The sequence below is a fragment of the Anomaloglossus baeobatrachus genome, chromosome 2 (assembly GCF_048569485.1).
Source record: "Anomaloglossus baeobatrachus isolate aAnoBae1 chromosome 2, aAnoBae1.hap1, whole genome shotgun sequence".
Taxonomy (NCBI): domain Eukaryota; kingdom Metazoa; phylum Chordata; class Amphibia; order Anura; family Aromobatidae; genus Anomaloglossus; species Anomaloglossus baeobatrachus.
The window spans coordinates 559814835-559831956 of record NC_134354.1 but is presented as its reverse complement, the minus strand read 5'-3'; the positions used below and the strand labels follow the sequence as shown (position 1 = coordinate 559831956).

At 52.0% G+C, this 17122-nt stretch overlaps 1 long non-coding RNA gene across 1 annotated transcript; it reads right to left on the bottom strand.

Moving 5' to 3' along the window:
* Positions 1–13910: 13910 nt before the first annotated feature.
* LOC142290387 (uncharacterized) lies at positions 13911–16761 on the bottom strand. Its single transcript, XR_012750284.1, has 3 exons — positions 16572–16761; positions 16325–16471; positions 13911–14032 (listed from the first exon to the last, which is right to left on the bottom strand). It is a non-coding gene; the product is annotated as an uncharacterized LOC142290387 (long non-coding RNA).
* Positions 16762–17122: the final 361 nt, after the last annotated feature.

The window sequence follows — 17122 nt, the reverse complement described above, 5'->3', positions numbered from 1 at the left end:
GTGCTGCAGGCACACACCACGGTAGATCAGGACATTGGTGAGAAGACAGTGTGTACTTACCACTTGTGTCCTCTCCTGCAGGTGCACAGCACTGGCCGGTAATATGCAAAGATAGAAGCATTGCCAATGCCAATGCTACCGTCCACATGATCTCCTGCCTGGCAGAGCTGCTGCATCTTAGGCTAAGTTCACACCTCCGGTTTTGCAGAGCCGGCCAATCCGGCTCTAAAACCTATGCAACGAATGCGGCGACAAAACCGCATCCTTTGCATAAGTTTTTTACATGCGGCCCGTCCGGTTTTTGCCGCTTGCAGCAGGCTACTGAGCATGCGCAGTGGAAAAAAACGCATGCGGCGTCCATAGGCATGCATTGCAAATCGCGTCGCATCGGCCGGATGCGGCGCGATGTGGTTTTTTTTGCTGGACAAAAAAACATGCCAGGCACCGTTCCATCCGGCCGCCGCATCGGCTAAATCTGCTGCATGCGGCAAAAAACGGACCGAACACAAGCCCATGCGGCACAATACGGCACTAATGTAAGTCTATGCAGGAAAAACCGCAACCGGCGGCAAAAAAAAAACGGTTGCGTTTTTCCTGCAGAGCGCCGTATTGTGCCGCATGGCAAAAACCAGATGTGTGAAAGCAGCCTTAGGCGAAGTTCACACATCAGTTTTTTCCAATCAGGCACAATCCGGTTTGTGCCTGATGCAACGGATCCGTCTCAGATTGTGAAAAAACTGATGCGACGGATCCGTTTTTTTGTTTTTTTTGTCATGCTGAGAGAGAGACAGAGACCCCTCCATCACTGCACAAATACCAGCACTACCTCACACGCATCATCACCGCACACGCCAGCACTACCCAGCACGCATCATCACCGCACAGGCAGGCACTACCTCACACACATCATCACCGCACACGCCAGCACTACCCAGCACGCATCATCATCGCACAGGCAGGCACTACCTCACACACATCATCACCGCACACGCCAGCACTACCCAGCACGCATCATCACCGCACAGGCAGGCACTACCTCACACGCATCATCACTGCACACGCCAGCACTACCCAGCACGCATCCTCACCGCAAAGGCAGGCACTACCTCACACACATCACCGCACACCCCTGCACTACCGCACGCATTATCACCGCACACGCTGGCACTACCCTGCACTCATCTTCACCGCACACAACCCGGCATTACCTTAGTGACGTCACCGCTGACAGCGCGACTCCCTTCAGTTGCTGCGTGGAGCTGATAGAGAGAGGCGATGTTCTACTGCCGTTCCTGTCAGCTTCATGTAGTAGAGCTGAGAGCGTCGCGGGACCTCTGTGGATTACGTCGGACCTGGAGGGATATTTGCTGATTTTAATAAAATGGTGAAAGAGGGTGTTTTTTTGTCTTTTATTCCAAATAAAGGATTTTTTTGGGTGTATGTGTTTATTTACTTTCACTTACAGGTTAATCATTGGGGGTGTCTCATAGACACCTGCCATGATTAACCCCTTATTACCCCGATTGCCACCGCACCAGGGCAATTCGAGAAGAGCCGGGTAGAGTCCCGGGACTGTCGCATCTAATGGATGCGGCAATTCCGGGTGGCTGCTGGCTGATATTTTTAGGCTGGGGGGCTCCCCATAACGTAGAGCTCCCCATCCTGAGAATACCAGCCTTCAGCCTTGTGGCTTTATCTTGGCTGGTATCAATATTGGGGGGAAACCACAATATAGACCCGCCCACCGGCGGCTGTGATTGGTTGCAGTGAGACAGCTGTCATTCAGCATGGGGGCATGTCTGCCTGCAACTAATCATAGGCGCCGGTGTGCGGGGAAAGCAGGGAATACGAGATTGAATAATGAGCGGCCGGCATTTTCAAATCAGGAGAAGCCGTCGGAGCAGTGTGACAGCCGTGCAGCCCTGCGCCGGTGATCGGTGAGTGGGTGAGAGTGAGTGAATAAGTCAGTGAGTCAGTCAGTGAGTGAGAGAGTTTGAGAGAGAGTGAGTGATTGATTGATTTTCTGACAAGCAATGAATTTATATCACTTCTGGGCATGCTCAGAAGTAAAAATCGGATACGGTACATGCTTTCGGCATTTGAAGCATGACACCGTATGCGGCTCGCATAGACTTTCATTATGCACCATGCCGCACCCGGCGCTAGGCATTTTTTTGCCGCTGGCAAAAAACGTTCCTCTCTGCGTCCTGTGCGGCCGCCGGAGTGACGATTTTTGCCGCATCAGGTACAATCAGGCAAGTACATGTGGCACAATCCGGCGCTAATAAAAGTCTATGAGTAAAAACCACACCCGGCGGCAAAAAAAAACCAGATGCGTTTTTCCCGCAAGGCGCCGGATTGTGCCGCACAGAAAAAACCTGATGTGTGAACATACCCTTAGCTACACACCCTGTTCAGCTCTCCTCCTAGGTCCTAGCTGCCTGCACACCCTGTTCAGCCCTCCTCTTGGGTCCTAGCTGCCTGCACACCCTGTTCAGCCCTCCTCCTGGGTCCTAGCTGCCTGCACACCCTGTTCAGCCCTCCTCCTGGGTCCTAGCTGCCTGCATACCCTGTTCAGCTCTCCTCCTAGGTCCTAGCTGCCTGCACACCCTGTTCAGCTCTCCTCCTGGGTCATAGCTGCCTGCACACCCTGTTCAGCTCTCCTCCTGGGTCCTAGCTGCCTGCACTCCCTGTTCAGCTCTCCTCCTGGGTCCTAGCTGCCTGCACACCCTGTTCAGCTCTCTTCTTGGGTCCTAGCTGCCTGCACACCCTGTTCAGCTCTCCTCCTGGGTCCTAGCTGCCTGCACACCCTGTTCAGCTCTCCTCCTGGCTCCTAGCTGCCTGCACACCCTGTGCAGCTCTCCTCCTGGGTCCTAGCTGCCTGCACACCCTGTGCAGCTCTCCTCCTGGGTCCTAGCTGCCTGCACACCCTGTTCAGCTCTCCTCCTGGGTCCTAGCTGCCTGCACACCCTGTTCAGCTCTTCTCCTAGGTCCTAGCTGCCTGCACACCCTGTTCAGCTCTCCTCCTGGGTCCTAGCTGCCTGCACACCCTGTTCAGCTCTCCTCCTGGGTCCTAGCTGCCTGCACACCCTGTTCAGCTCTCCTCCTGGGTCCTAGCTGCCTGCACACCCTGTTCAGCTCTCCTCCTGGGTCCTAGCTGCCTGCACACCCTGTTCAGCTCTCCTCCTGGGTCCTAGCTGCCTGCACACTCTGTTCAGCTCTCCTCCTGGGTCCTAGCTGCCTGCACACCCTGTGCAGCTCTCCTACTGGGTCCTAGCTGCCTGCACACCCTGTGCATCTCTCCTCCTGGGTCCTAGCTGCCTGCACAACCTGTTCAGCTCTCCTCCTGGGTCCTAGCCGCCTGCACACCCTGTAGTTAACTCCCTGCCTGTTCTGCACATTGCTGATCTGTGGTGGCTCAGAGCGATCACGGACAGCTTCTCCAGTTTCAGTTTGCTGGATGGGTGTAGATGGGGAGTGGATATGGGTGTGGCCGTTTGTAAAATGGGTGTGGTTAGGGGCGTGGCCTAAGATTAGCGTTTTCATGCCAAAAGGCATGCATTTTGATTTTCCAGCAAAGTCTATGGAAAATGTGAACTTCTTGTCCCCACTTTGCGTTTCCAAACGCTGCGTTTAATTTGCATAATTTTGGGCAAAAAACATGGGTTCAAAGAAGCAGCATGTCAATTGTTTTTGCCATTTTGGCTGCGTTCTACACCCATTGAAATCAATGAGTTGTAGTAAATCGCTGCCAAAATGTTAAGCAGTGCGCTTGCATTGCATTATTATTGCGATCCACATGTTTTTATTTAACATAACAAAGGCAGGTCTTTCGTCTTTCTCTCTCTGTCGGACAGTCTGTCCGTCGGTCTCTCTCTCTATGTCTCTATCTCTCTCTCTGTCCATGTCGGTCTCTCCCTCCCACCCCCTCTCTCAAACTTACCAATTTACGATCACCGGCTCAGCGCTGCACGGCTTTCACACTGTGGCGGCTTCTTCTCTTTTGAAAATGCCGGCCGGTCATTAATCCATTACATATTCCCTGCTTCCCCCGCCCACCGGCGCCTATGATTGGTTTCAGTCAGACACGCCCCCACGCTGAGTGACAGCTGTCTCATTGCAACCAATCACAGGACAGGATTAGATACACGGCTCAGCGGACAGTATCACACAGGAGATTAGATACACAGCTATGCAGACAGAATCACACAGGATAGGATTAGATACACAACCCAGCAGACAGTATCACCGGTACACACACAGGTACTCACATGCAGTGGCGCGCGCGCACACACACACACATCACCCCTCATGGGGACCTTGTGCACCACACACACACACACACACACACACACACACATCACCCCTGATGGGGACCTTGTGCCACACATACACACACACACACACATCACCCCTGATGGGGAACTTGTGCCACGCACACACATCACCCCTGGTGGGGACCTTGTGCCCCCCCCCCCCACACACACACACACACACACACACACACACACATACACACACACACCACCCCTGATGGGGACCTTGTGTCACACACATACATCACCCCTGATGGGGACCTTGTGCCCCCCCCCCACACACACACACACACACACACACACACACACACATACACACACACATCACCCCTGATGGGGACCTTGTGCCACACACACACACACACACACAGCAGCGGCGGGGAGAGCTACAGCGGAGGGCAGAGCTGGGTGAGCTGCGGCAGCGGGCAGAGCTGGGGGAGCTGCGGCAGCAGGCAGAGAGGGGGCTTGGGAGAACGGAGGGAGGGGGGTGTCATTGGAGACGGTAACGGCAGGGGGGAGGGGCGGTGGCAGTAGCTGGGGCAGAGCAGGGGCTGGGGAGAACGGAGGGATGGGATGTCATCGGAGATGGTAACGGGGGGAGGGGAGGCGGCCCATACTCACACATCCCGGTGGGTGACAGGGGTAAGGCCTGCGACACACATCCGTGCAGCCTGCACGTGTTTGTCATTTTTTGTGCGTACTGGCGGCACGGAGACACGTTCAGCAATGCTACCCTATGGTAGCAGGCACACACACGTAAAACCACACGGAACGTGTGTCCGTGTGCGTTTGTACGTGTGTGCGTTTTTCTAAGCGCTGACATGTCAGTGTTTTCTCCGGCAGCACGGGTGTCACACGGCCCGCACCCGTATCACACGTGTGTAGTGTGGATGCGGACCTGTGTGACACGCGCCGGAGAAAACACACGTGTCAGTGAAAAAAAACCAAAACATTTACTCACCTTCTCCTGCCCTCCTGTCTCTGCCGCTGCTGCCTCTTGCTGCCGACCGCCGCTCATTATTCTCATTTAATATTCACTTCACTGCCTGGCAGCAGCAGCAGCGGGGAGATGGGAGTGCTGGAGACCGAAGATCAGCACCACGGACAGCAGGAAAGACCACGTGAGTATGTAAATTACCAGTTCTACGTGTGCTATCGCGGATAGCACACGTAGAACACACGTGTCCCGCACGTACCAGAGACACGTACTTACCTGCACGCAACACACAGGGGAAATACGTGTCTCTCGGCACGTGCATGATTTTCAGGTGAGTGTGGCAGAGGTCTAAAGTGGAGCAAACAGCACACGCTGTGAGCTCCACAATAATGGCGCTGATCTCCTCCCTCTGCTGTGATCTGGACTGCCCAGGGGGCACGTCCAGGTCACAGCAGACGCCCACTGTAACGTTACTGAAGGGGTCAGATTCCAACTACTGTTCTCTATGCACAGGGGCTGCCATAGAGGAGTGAGTTACTGTCGTTACACACATAGCAAATCCAGCATGGCAGCCCCCAGTGCCTCCAGAAAAATAAGAATTAAATAAAAACTAAATAAGCTGCGATTTTCATTTTGTATTAGAAATACTTGATTTCATAATCACTATTTTTAATACAAAAATAAAAAAACGAGATACCTTCCCTTTAAGGCCCCCTTCACACGTCCGTGAAAAACACTCACGTGTGTTACGGACCGTTTTTTGCGTCCGTGTCCCGTTTTTGTGTCCGTTTTTATGGTCCGTGTGGCATCTGTGTGAATTGCGTATGCTAGCCGTGTTTGTGTGTAGAACGTCCGTGTGTGCGTGTGGAATGAACTTGTATGTGTACGTGGAATGTCCGTGTGGAATGTCCGTGTGGAATGTCCGTGTGTGTGATGCACAATGTCGTTTATAAATGTTGGCTGACAGCCGACAGAGTTGCGCGATGAGAATGAACTCGGGTGAACTTCACCCGACTTCATCCTCATACCGCGGCTCTGTCTGTGTCGAGTACTGATTAGCGGTCACCTGTGAAGGATTCACCGGTGACCGCTAATCCTCCGAGTGACTGAAGTTTCCCCCCCTCTCTTATACTCACCGTTCCCCGATCCCCGGCGCGGCGCTGCACGGCATTTTACTATTTTGAAAAAGCCGGCCGCTCATTAAACAATCTCGTATTCCCTGCTTTCCCCGCCCACCGGCGCCTATGATTGGTTGCAGTGAGACACGCCCCCACGCTGAGTGACAGGTGTCTCACTGCACCCAATCACAGCAGCCGGTGGGCGTGTCTATACTGTGCAGTAAAATAAATAAATAAATAATTAAAAAAAAACGGCGTGCGGTCCCCCCCAATTTTAATGCCAGCCAGATAAAGCCATACGGCTGAAGGCTGGTATTCTCAGGATGGGGAGCTCCACGTTATGGGGAGCCCCCCACCCTAACAATATCAGTCAGCAGCCGCCCAGAATTGCCGCATACATTAGATGCGACAGTCCTGGAACTGTACCCGGCTCTTTCCGATTTGCCCTGGTGCTTTGGCAAATCGGGGTAATAAGGAGTTAATGGCAGCTCATAGCTGCCACTAAATCCTAGATTAATCATGTCAGGCGTCTCCCCAAGATTCCTTTCATGATTAATCTGTAAATTACAGTAAATAAACACACACACCAGAAAAAATCCTTTATTAGAAATAAAAAACACAAACATATACCCTGGTTCAACAATTTAATCAGCCCGAAAAAGCCCTCCATGTCCGGCGTCATCCAGGATGCTCCAGCGTCACTTCCAGCTCTGCTGCATGGAGGTGACAGGAGCTGCAGAAGACACCGCCGCTCCTGACAGCTCCACGTGGCAAATGAAGAGTGCCGCGCGATCAGCTGAGCTGTCACTGAGGTTACCCGCTGTCAACGCTGGATCCAGTGACAGCGGGTAACCTCAGTGACAGCTCAGCTGATCGCGCGGCTGTCTTTAGTTGCTGCGTGGAGGTGTCAGGAGCGGCGGTGTCTTCTGCTGCTCCTGTCACCTTCATGCAGCAGAGCTGGAAGCGACGCTGGAGCATCCTGGATGACGCCGGACATGGAGGGCTTTTTCGGGCTGATTAAATTGTTGAAACAGGGTATATGTTTGAAGAGATGAATCCAGCGAGCCAAAGTTGTAGTAGATAAAAAGTTTCTTTAGTCTTTATTTCAATAATATTAAAAAAAGTCTTTGTCCATAGCAGCATAAATGATGACAGACAGAGGTAGGAAAAGTTGCTGCTGGCGCACGGCAAGACGCTTTTCGGCTAAACCTTTATCATTGCCACGGTTTGAAATAAAGACTAAAGAAACTTTTTATCTACTACAACTTTGGCTCGCTGGATTCATCCCTTCTATTTGTGCTGGCAAGAGCTTCTACCATATATCCGTGCTAAGAGCCTCTATAGTCATAGCAGCTTGATCCTACAATATACTTTTTTTTTTTTATATTTTCAGGGTATATGTTTGTGCTTTTCTAATAAAGGATTTTTTCTGGTGTGTGTGTTTATTTACTGTAACTTACAGATTAATCATGAAAGGAATCTCGGGGAGACGCCTGACATGATTAATCTAGGATTTAGTGGCAGCTATGGGCTGCCAATAACTCTTTATTACCCCGATTTGCCAACGCACCAGGGCAAATCGGGAAGAGCCGGGTACAGTTCCAGAACTGTCGCATCTAATGTATGCGGCAATTCTGGGCGGCTGCTGACTGATATTGTTAGGGTGGTGGGCTCCCCATAACGTGGAGCTCCCCATCCTGAGAATACCAGCCTTCAGCCGTATGGCTTTATCTGGCTGGCATTAAAATTGGGGGGGGCCGCATGCCGTTTTTTTAATTATTTATTTATTTTACTGCACAGTATAGACACGCCCACCGGCTGCTGTGATTGGGTGCAGTGAGACACCCGTCATTCAGCGTGGGGGCGTGTCTCACTGCAACCAATCATAGGCGCCGTTGGGCGGGGAAAACAGGGAATACGAGATTGTTTAATGAGCGGCCGGCTTTTTCAAAATAGTAAAAGCCGCCGCAGCAGTGTGAATGCCGTGCAGCGCCGCGCCGGTGATCGGGGAACGGTAAGTATGAGAGAGGGGGGGAAACTGACCGACAGACTGTGAGAGAGGCACAGACAGACAGAGAGACCGACAGAAAGATAGAGAGACCGACCGACGGACTCAGGGAGATTGACCGACATGCACAGAAATAGAAAGAATGGCCGACATCACTAGAAATAAAAACACCAAACGGACACGGACTATAGGTAGATGCATACGTGTTTACTAACGTGTGTGCACATACCCATAGACTTTCATTGTGTCCACGTGTGCGTGCTCCGTGCAGATAACGGACATGCATCCGTGCAAAACGCAAACACATACGGATCACGGACACGCACACACGGACATAATGAAATAACGCACGTGTGACCACAATCATAGATTAACATTGGTGCATGTTTGTCCATGTCTCCGGTATATACGGAAAAGGAACAAATACGCACGTGTTTCATGGGCGTGTGAAGGGGGCCTTAGGCCCGTTTCACACGTCAGTGAAAAACACTGATGTTTTTCACTGGCGTGTAAAACACGCACATGTCCCTCCGTGTGCCGTGAATCACGGCACACGTGGGTTGTCTAAGTGCAATCCGGGCTCTGTTCTCCGTGGCCCGTGATTGCACTTAGAGATTAACTCACCTGTGTGCGCTCCCGCTCTCCATGGTGCTGATCGCTCCCGCGGTGAAGCATCCGTCCGGCGCTGACCCCCACAGCAGCTGCTTCCGGGTCCGCTGTGTCGTTCATAATGAATATGCGCGACAGTAATGAGCCGGCTCAGAAGCAGCCGGCAGAACGGGCTGCAGAGAGCGCGGCTGAAGCCGGGTGAGTAAAAATGATTTTTATTTTAAAAGCACGTTTTTTTCTGGCACGTGTCTCACGGATCACACCACTGCGTGGTCCGTGGGACATCAGTGATGCCAGAAAAAAAAGGACATGTCTCCGTGCGGCAATCTCGCACACGCGGGTACGCCGCACGGAGACACGTGCAGTGAAAAATCACTGATGTGTGAGCAGACCCATTCATTATAATTGATCTGCGTATGTCAGTGATTCTGGTACGTTTAAAAAAAAGCACAAACGTCCCAGAATCACTTGGCAAAACCAGGGTGTCACAGAGCCTGCAAATTGTCTCTCCAGTAAAGGAGACAAACTCTAGCGCAGCGCCACCTATTGGAAGTAGCGATCCTTAAGCAGGCTTTACATGCTACGATTTCGCTACAGCGATCTAGTTGGGGTCACGGATTTTGTGACGCACATCCGGCCGCTGTAGCGATGTCGTAGCGTGTGACTCCTAGGAGCGATTTTGGATCGTTGCAAAAACGTCCAAAATCGCTCCTCGTTGACATGGGGGTCCGCTCCCAATTATCGCTGCTGTCGCTGAGGCGCAGTTGATCCTCGTCCCTGTGGCAGCGCACATCGCTACGTGTGACGCCGCAGGAACGAGGATCATCTCCTTACATGCCTCCGGCCACAATGCGGAAGGAAGGAGGTGGGCGGGATGCTATGTCCCGCTCATCTCCGCTATCATTGGGCGGCCGCTTAGTGACGTTGCTGTGACGCCAAACGGACCGCCCCCTTAGAAAGGAGGCAGTTCACCGGTCACAGCGACGTTGAAGGCCATGTAAGTACGTGTGACGGGGGTGCGCGATTTTGTGCGCGACGGACAGCGATATGCCCGCCGCGCACAAACGATGGGGGCGGGTCTCATGCTAGCGATATCTGGCAGGATATCGCAGCATGTAAAGCCACCCTAAAAGTCACAAGTGGATTTTTAACAATCCTTTGCAATATGACTCAGGATATATAAGCCAGATCAGAATCCCAATTTGCAGACACGGTGTTTCAGGGTGCTTGCCCCTCGTCAGTGCAAAGTATGGGGTGTCGGATCTGGCTCATGAGAAAGCTATGTGGGGACCACGGGGGAACACTATTCTCCTTAAGGAGACTTTGCAAGCCAGTCTGGCTGCCAAGTAAGGGGACTTATAGCTGTCACGCCCTTCTGGGAAATATTCAAATTGTCTCCACCTATTGGAAGTAGCGATCCTAAAAGTCACAAGTGGATTTTTAACAATCCTTTGCAATATGACTCAGGATAAGCCAGATCAGAATCCCAATTTGCAGACATGGTGTTTCAGGGTGCTTGCCCCTCGTCAGTGCAAAGTATGGGGTGTCTGATCTGGCTCATGAGAAAGCTATGTGGGACATCCAGCAAAGTGCAGGCCATTCTCCTCCTTGGTAACCTGATCCCAAACCAGTGCAGCAGGACAGACACCCCCCCCAGTGTAAGAGCAAAACAGAGCAGCAGGGGAGGGGCTGGAGCAGATGGAGTGAGGAGAGTGAAAAGAGCAGACTAGGGGAGGATAGCTCCTGGCTGCTATAAGGAAGGGAAGTGTGAGGAAGGAGAAAGAAGCGTCTGGCTGCAAAACAAGAACAGGATCATGCTGTACTGTGTGTGGGACCCCAAACACCCTCCGCACCGAAGGCTGCAGACTCCGGCAGTTTCTGGTTTACCAGTGACTCTGTGTGGTTTAATTGTGAGTACAATAGTGCCATCAGGCACCGCACCGCAGCACTGCGCCCAGCAGCCCTCCTCCCCTTTCACCACCGGGCCCCGGGACCAACAACCCCTACCCACGGAGGGGGAACCAACATCCTAGCTGCTCCCTGCCATCGCTCCCGGGATCCCCGTCACCAGCAGCGGTGGTGCCCATCTTCACCACAACCCGTGGGTGGCGTCACAAACTATCTCCCAAAAAAACCCACCCCCTTTTCACTCGTGGGCGAGGAGCGCTGCTCGAGTCCCTGGGTCCGGCCCACCGCTCGAGCCACCAAGCAGCAGCAGAAGCCCCGGACCCGAGCGTAGCGAGGGCGGCCCCTCCGCCCGCGACATAAGCTTTTACAGTGTCCAAAAATACCAATATGGAGTCTAGCTGTCATGCTATTGATAGTAGAAAGCAGCCACTAATGTGCGATTTTGCGGGCAGGTGGACAGACCGTGGCAGGGGGGCTGCACGAGACGCTCAGATCCGGGGTCGTTGTGGTGGCTAGAGGGGTAGCCTGACCCGGGCCTCAGCACCCGTCTGTCGCCCGCAAGTGAAAAAGCAGATTTATATAGGGAAGGTGTTGTCAGTGACGCCACCCGTGGTGTGCGGTGATTGTTGGTGACACCGCCGCTGCCGCTACAGGTGATGACCGGGACCGATGGTATGGGGCAGCTGGATGTTATCCCCTCAACGGGTAAGGGAGGCGTTGTCCCGGGGCCCCAATACAGGTGGAATGGTGCTGCGGAGCGCAATCTGCATGGTTAGACCAGGTGGTGTTGGTGTACTCACAGTTCTTAAATAACTTCACACCGAGTCCAGATAGTAAACCAAACTGCCGTCAACCGGTAGCCTCCGGAGGGGTGTGCTTGAGTCCCACACCCTGGTACAGCAAACAGGGGTCCCTTCCTTTTGCACTTAGTGTTTGTGTCCGTTTTGTTAACTACTCCGCTTGAAACGGGGAAGTCCACTCCCGGTGTGTTTGCCCATGGGAGCTGTGGCTCGCGAGAATTGACCCGTGGGATCTTAGCAGGCAATTGCGGAGCCCTATCCTCCTCGTTGAGCTTCCGTCTCGCTCTATCTGGGCCTCCTGTGGGACAAGACCTGAAATCTTGTCCCCGGCTGGTCAATTAGTAAGGTGCGTGAAGCTGTCCTTGCTCTAGGGTCCAGGTACCCAGTCATGCACGGCCTCCGGACCGGATTCCCGCTGTCGATACCAGCAGGCTACAACCCTGCTCCGGTCCACTTAAGGTCTCCCGCGACCGGATCTCCTTCGCCTGTGGCCCTGTCTACCGACTGCCACCTAGTCCGTTTGTCAGCAGTCCGGTAGTCCAGGAGCTCCAACCCCTGACTACCCTGTCACTTCACACTCCTCTCTGCTCTTCTGTCTGTCTGTCCCACTGCAACTAGCCCCTCCCATCACACCTCAGAACCCCTAGGTGGGCATCACCATCTGCTTGGCCCCGCCCACTGGTGGGTTCCTATTGTGATGGTGGGTGGCAAGGCTTTGTTGGCTGATGTTGTGTACCAGTATGGGGATTGTGTTGGAGGGTCAAGGAGGGTCAAGGAATCCTGCACCTGGAAGAGGGGTTTTTTGAACAAAGAGGGAAGAAGAGATATGGCACCAAAATTATTTGCAAAAGTATTAAATTTTATTCACATAAAATAGATGAAAATACAACTTATTTTCATAAGAATAAATAGTACAGTATCAAATTAGAACACAAAGTAGAAAGAATGAGGCAACCCAGGGATGAGGATGCAAGTGTAGGTAGAACACAAAAAAGGGGGGGGGGAGAGGTGTGAAGTCCTACTCAGTGCCAGTGACGAATCCCAGGGGGGGTGGTATATGACTGGAGTGTATTGGTCCAAAAATTGGACCCCAGCCCCCCAAGGTAGTGAATAGACCAAATGACCCTCCACAGGGGATGTATGGTCAAGGAATGAAGTGCATGACCAAAGAACAGGTAGGCAAAGATGGTTAAAAAAGTATAAAGAAATAATCTCCACCAGAGTAGTCGTGGGGCAATGAAGAGGAGGCTGAGGTGTTGTGTGTAATAAATTCTAGTCGTGAAGCCGAGAGGTGCCAGTTAGCACATAAACGGCTAATGAAAATTACACAATACACACACACAATCAGGTCCTTTATGCCCGGGCTAGTCGTAGGGCTGGAGAGGAAGGAAAATGCACAAACACAATCAGAGCATAAATGCCCTGACTAGTCGTGGAGCTGGAAAGGAAAGGAAGGATTGTGAAAGGTCCCGTGAAGGGCACAGAGAAGGCAGATAAAAACAGTTAGAGGGGTGTGCAGCCCAGCTCAAGAAGTGGACTAGTCGTGTGGCGGAGAGAGGAGGCAAGTGGATACAAAGCAGGAAGAGTAAACGTGAGGCCAGGCGGTGCAGTACAGCACAATGACGGCCAAAGTAAAACAAGGAAAAAAGAGGAAAAGCGAGTCTCTAGACCCACAATGGTTGTGTGAGTCAGAGGGGAGTAGGAAAGAGGAAAAGTGAGACAATTGAAGACTACCTGTACAAGTGGAGGGGGGTCGCGGCAGGAGGACGAACCCAACAGCTGTTTCGCCTGAGCGCTTTTTCGAGGGAAGTGGAGGAGAGAGTAGGGCTGGCCGCTATATACAGGGGCAGCACAGTTGTTTTCAATCAAATAAAGATGGTGTCCGAAGAATGCGCATGCGCCGGAAGTCGAGGCCAGCGGGCGGAGCAAGCCGAGACCGCCGAGGGTAGTGCGCATGCGCGGGAGAACGGACGTCTCCATGACTCCCACGCATGCGCACAAGACGGCCGCGGCCAGGCAACGCCGCGTCAGCAGTCAACGGACCGGCAGATGCGCAGGGACACCAAGTGTGAGTGGAGCAATGAAAAGGTAACAGGACAAAAATATTAGTAACATTTGGAATCGGTAATGCAAAACAATACATAGGGGAATGAACGGCATAATAGATGGACAGCATGGACACATCAGGAGACGAGGCGTCAACAGAGTATGTGAACTGGTGGTTATAAGATGCCGGTATATTTCAATCCAGACAGACCATGCCATCCAAGTTATCCACCGGTGGAAGGGGAATAAAGGAGAAATAAAAGAAATGGAAATCCCCACAAAACTGAAACCTATATAAGGAAACCAAACACAAAGATAAAAGAAACAAAATGAATAAAAATACAAAAAAACAAGAGATTAAAAACAATGTAAAAACATTTTGTGTTCATTTAAGTAGTACCCCCTAGGGGTCCCGCATGCGGACCAAAGCACAAAAAAGTGGTCCATATCCAAATATGAACCGGTAAGGGGGCCAAAGGACCAAAGTGGAGGGGGCGGGATCTCTACAAAAATGGGGAATAACTAACGGTCTCGTTGAGACCGTTGGGGACCAAGGTATCAAGGGAGACAATCCACTTCGACTCCCGCTGGGCGAGAGTCTTCCGTAGATTGCCTCCCCGGATACCCGCGTGGATAATGTCTATGCCACGTACACTCAGGAGCCTTGCGTCACAACCGTGGAATTTACGGAAGTGGCGGGGAAGGGTTTTGAGAAGAGAAACATCCTCCACGGAGATAGCAGCAGTTATATCCCTGACGTGCTCCCTAACTCTCACGCGCAACTCGCGTGAGGTGAGGCCGATATAGATTAGGGAGCACGGGCAGGTCGCATAGTATACCACGTGTGTGGAGGCACACGTGATACGTTCGTCAATGGAGTATGTTCTCTTCCCCTTGGAACAAGCAAAGGAAGAAATCCGTAAGATGTTGGGGCATGCCACGCAGTGGCCACATGGATAGCAACCACGAATCGGGCCACCAGAGCCAAATGGATTGAGGCGGGGGGGGATGTAATGGCTATTAACGAGAAGATCCCCGAGGTTCCTTGCCCTCCTGGCCGTCATGAGGGGTCTCGAGGGCAGGACATCGGCCAAAGTAGGGTCCGTAAGCAGGACAGGCCAATGCCTATCGAGAATCCCCCTCATTGCGTCCCACTGATGGTTATAAGTACCGATAAACCTGATGTGAGTATCCATGGTCGGCCGACGTGGTCGGTAACAAAGCAACTGGTCCCTCGAGGTGTTTTTGGCGTGGAGGTAACCTCTTTTTATACATCTGTTGCTGTACCCCCGCTCCCTAAACCTGCATCGGAGATCGGACGACTGGGATTCGAAGTTGGAAGTAGTAGAGCACACCCGCTTCATCCTCAAAAACTGTCCGGTCGGGATGGCACGTATGGTGGAGGGAGTGTGGCCGGAGGATGCCAAGAGAAGAGCATTGACGGACGTGTCCTTGCGGAAAACGTCCGTCTGAATGCCCCCCTGAGGATCCACCGAAATTCCAATATCCAAAAAATCCAAGTTTGTCCGACTATACCTATAAGTTAACTTGATGTTAAAGGAATTCCTGTTAAGGCCACACATGAAAGACTCGAGTTGCTCGACGGTGCCCTGCCACAAAATAAAGATATCATCAATATAACGCAGCCAGCACTGCACATGGGCGCTAGCCTGCGGGAAACCGTCGCCAAACACCAACCTCTCCCAGAAACCCAGGAAGAGGTTGGCGTAGGCCGGTGCGCAGGCCGCGCCCATCGCAGTGCCCCGCTGCTGCAGATAGAATACATCTTTAAAAACAAAAAAATTATGGGTCAGGGCAAAGTCAAGCAACTCGAGCAAAAGGTCCACCAAAGTGCCATCGAGACCGGAGGTTGAGAGGTAGAAGCGGGCAGCCTCCAGACCGTCCTTATGTCCGATGCAGGTGTAGAGAGACTCCACGTCGGCACTGACCAGGAGCATACTATCATCCACAAAGATGCCATCAAGATGCCGCAGGACGTCCGTAGTGTCCTTGACATAGGAGGGGAGACACTCAACTAGAGGTTTTAAATAAAAATCAATAAACTTACAAATGGGTTCACAAACCCCTCCTATGCCTGACACTATCGGGCGTCCTGGGGGGTTGAGGGCATCTTTGTGGATTTTGGGTAAAAGGTAAAAAGTGGGAACGCGAGGACAGCCAGTGAGCAGGCCCTCGAACATCTTCTCGTCAATAGTTCCCCGGTTGTGGGCCCTAGAAAGTATTTTCCTGAGCTCCAGGGAGAAGGAGGTCATTGGACTACATGAAAGACGTGTATAGGTGGATTTGTCGCGAAGTTGCCGGTAGGCCTCTTTCTCATATTTATCAACAGGCCAGACGACGATGTTGCCCCCCTTGTCCGCCGCCTTAACAACGACATCATCACACAGCTGCAACCGTTTAATAGCCAATCTTTGATGGTGAGTGAGATTATCATAACGGCGTACAGTAGAAAGTTGTTTAAAATCTTCGGTTACAAGCCTAGTGAAGATGTCAATTGCTGGGCAGAGGGACAAGGGGGGGAAACCTCGTCGACCTGGGTTTGAGAAAATCAGGAGACCTACCAGTATTGGGATTCTGCTCGTCCAGAAGGTCTTGGAGATCCTGCAGAGCATTCCTCTCGGTCGGATCCAACTCGCTGAATGATTGTTTCCGAGAGTACAGCCTTTTGAAAAGGATTTTTCTAGCAAAAAGATTTGTGTCTTTCAAAGCTGAAAATAGATTAAAAGAATTCGTGGGACAGAAATTCAGACCCATAGATAATACCTCAAGCTCAACATCTGAGAAGACACGTGTTGACAAATTAATTACCTGCAATTTATGTTTGGAGGTGTTAGCCTCGGCCACCGATTTCTGTGGAACTCGTGGCTCCCTTCCTCGACTGCGAGTCGTTACACCACCATTGTACGGTAATTGAAGTGTCTTGTCAGATGGAGCTGGAGGCATTTCATCAGCTGAAGAACTTGAAAACAGCGAGGTGGATCGGGACCTAGAGGGACGACTCTGCCTGGATGAACTCCTGCCCCTTGAAAAGCGATGACTCCACCTATATACATTATTTGTATGGTAATCAGTGGCGTCACGCTGGAATTTTTTGGATTTAAAGTCGCAGACCTCCTTCTCCCATTTCTGGGCGTCCAGGCCCACCTCATCATAAAATTTAGCCAAAGCCTCGGGAATACAGAGGCTCTGAATGGAGGCCTCCAGTATCTCGAGCTCGCTCTCCATATGGTCAAGCGTGGATGTGTTCTGTTTGGACAAAAGTTCCAAGAGATTCACAGAGCATGCATGTAAATGACCTTCCCAAGTGGACTTAAAGTCCCCCTCTGGTGCTGGGAAGGAGGGAAAGACCTGAACTCGCA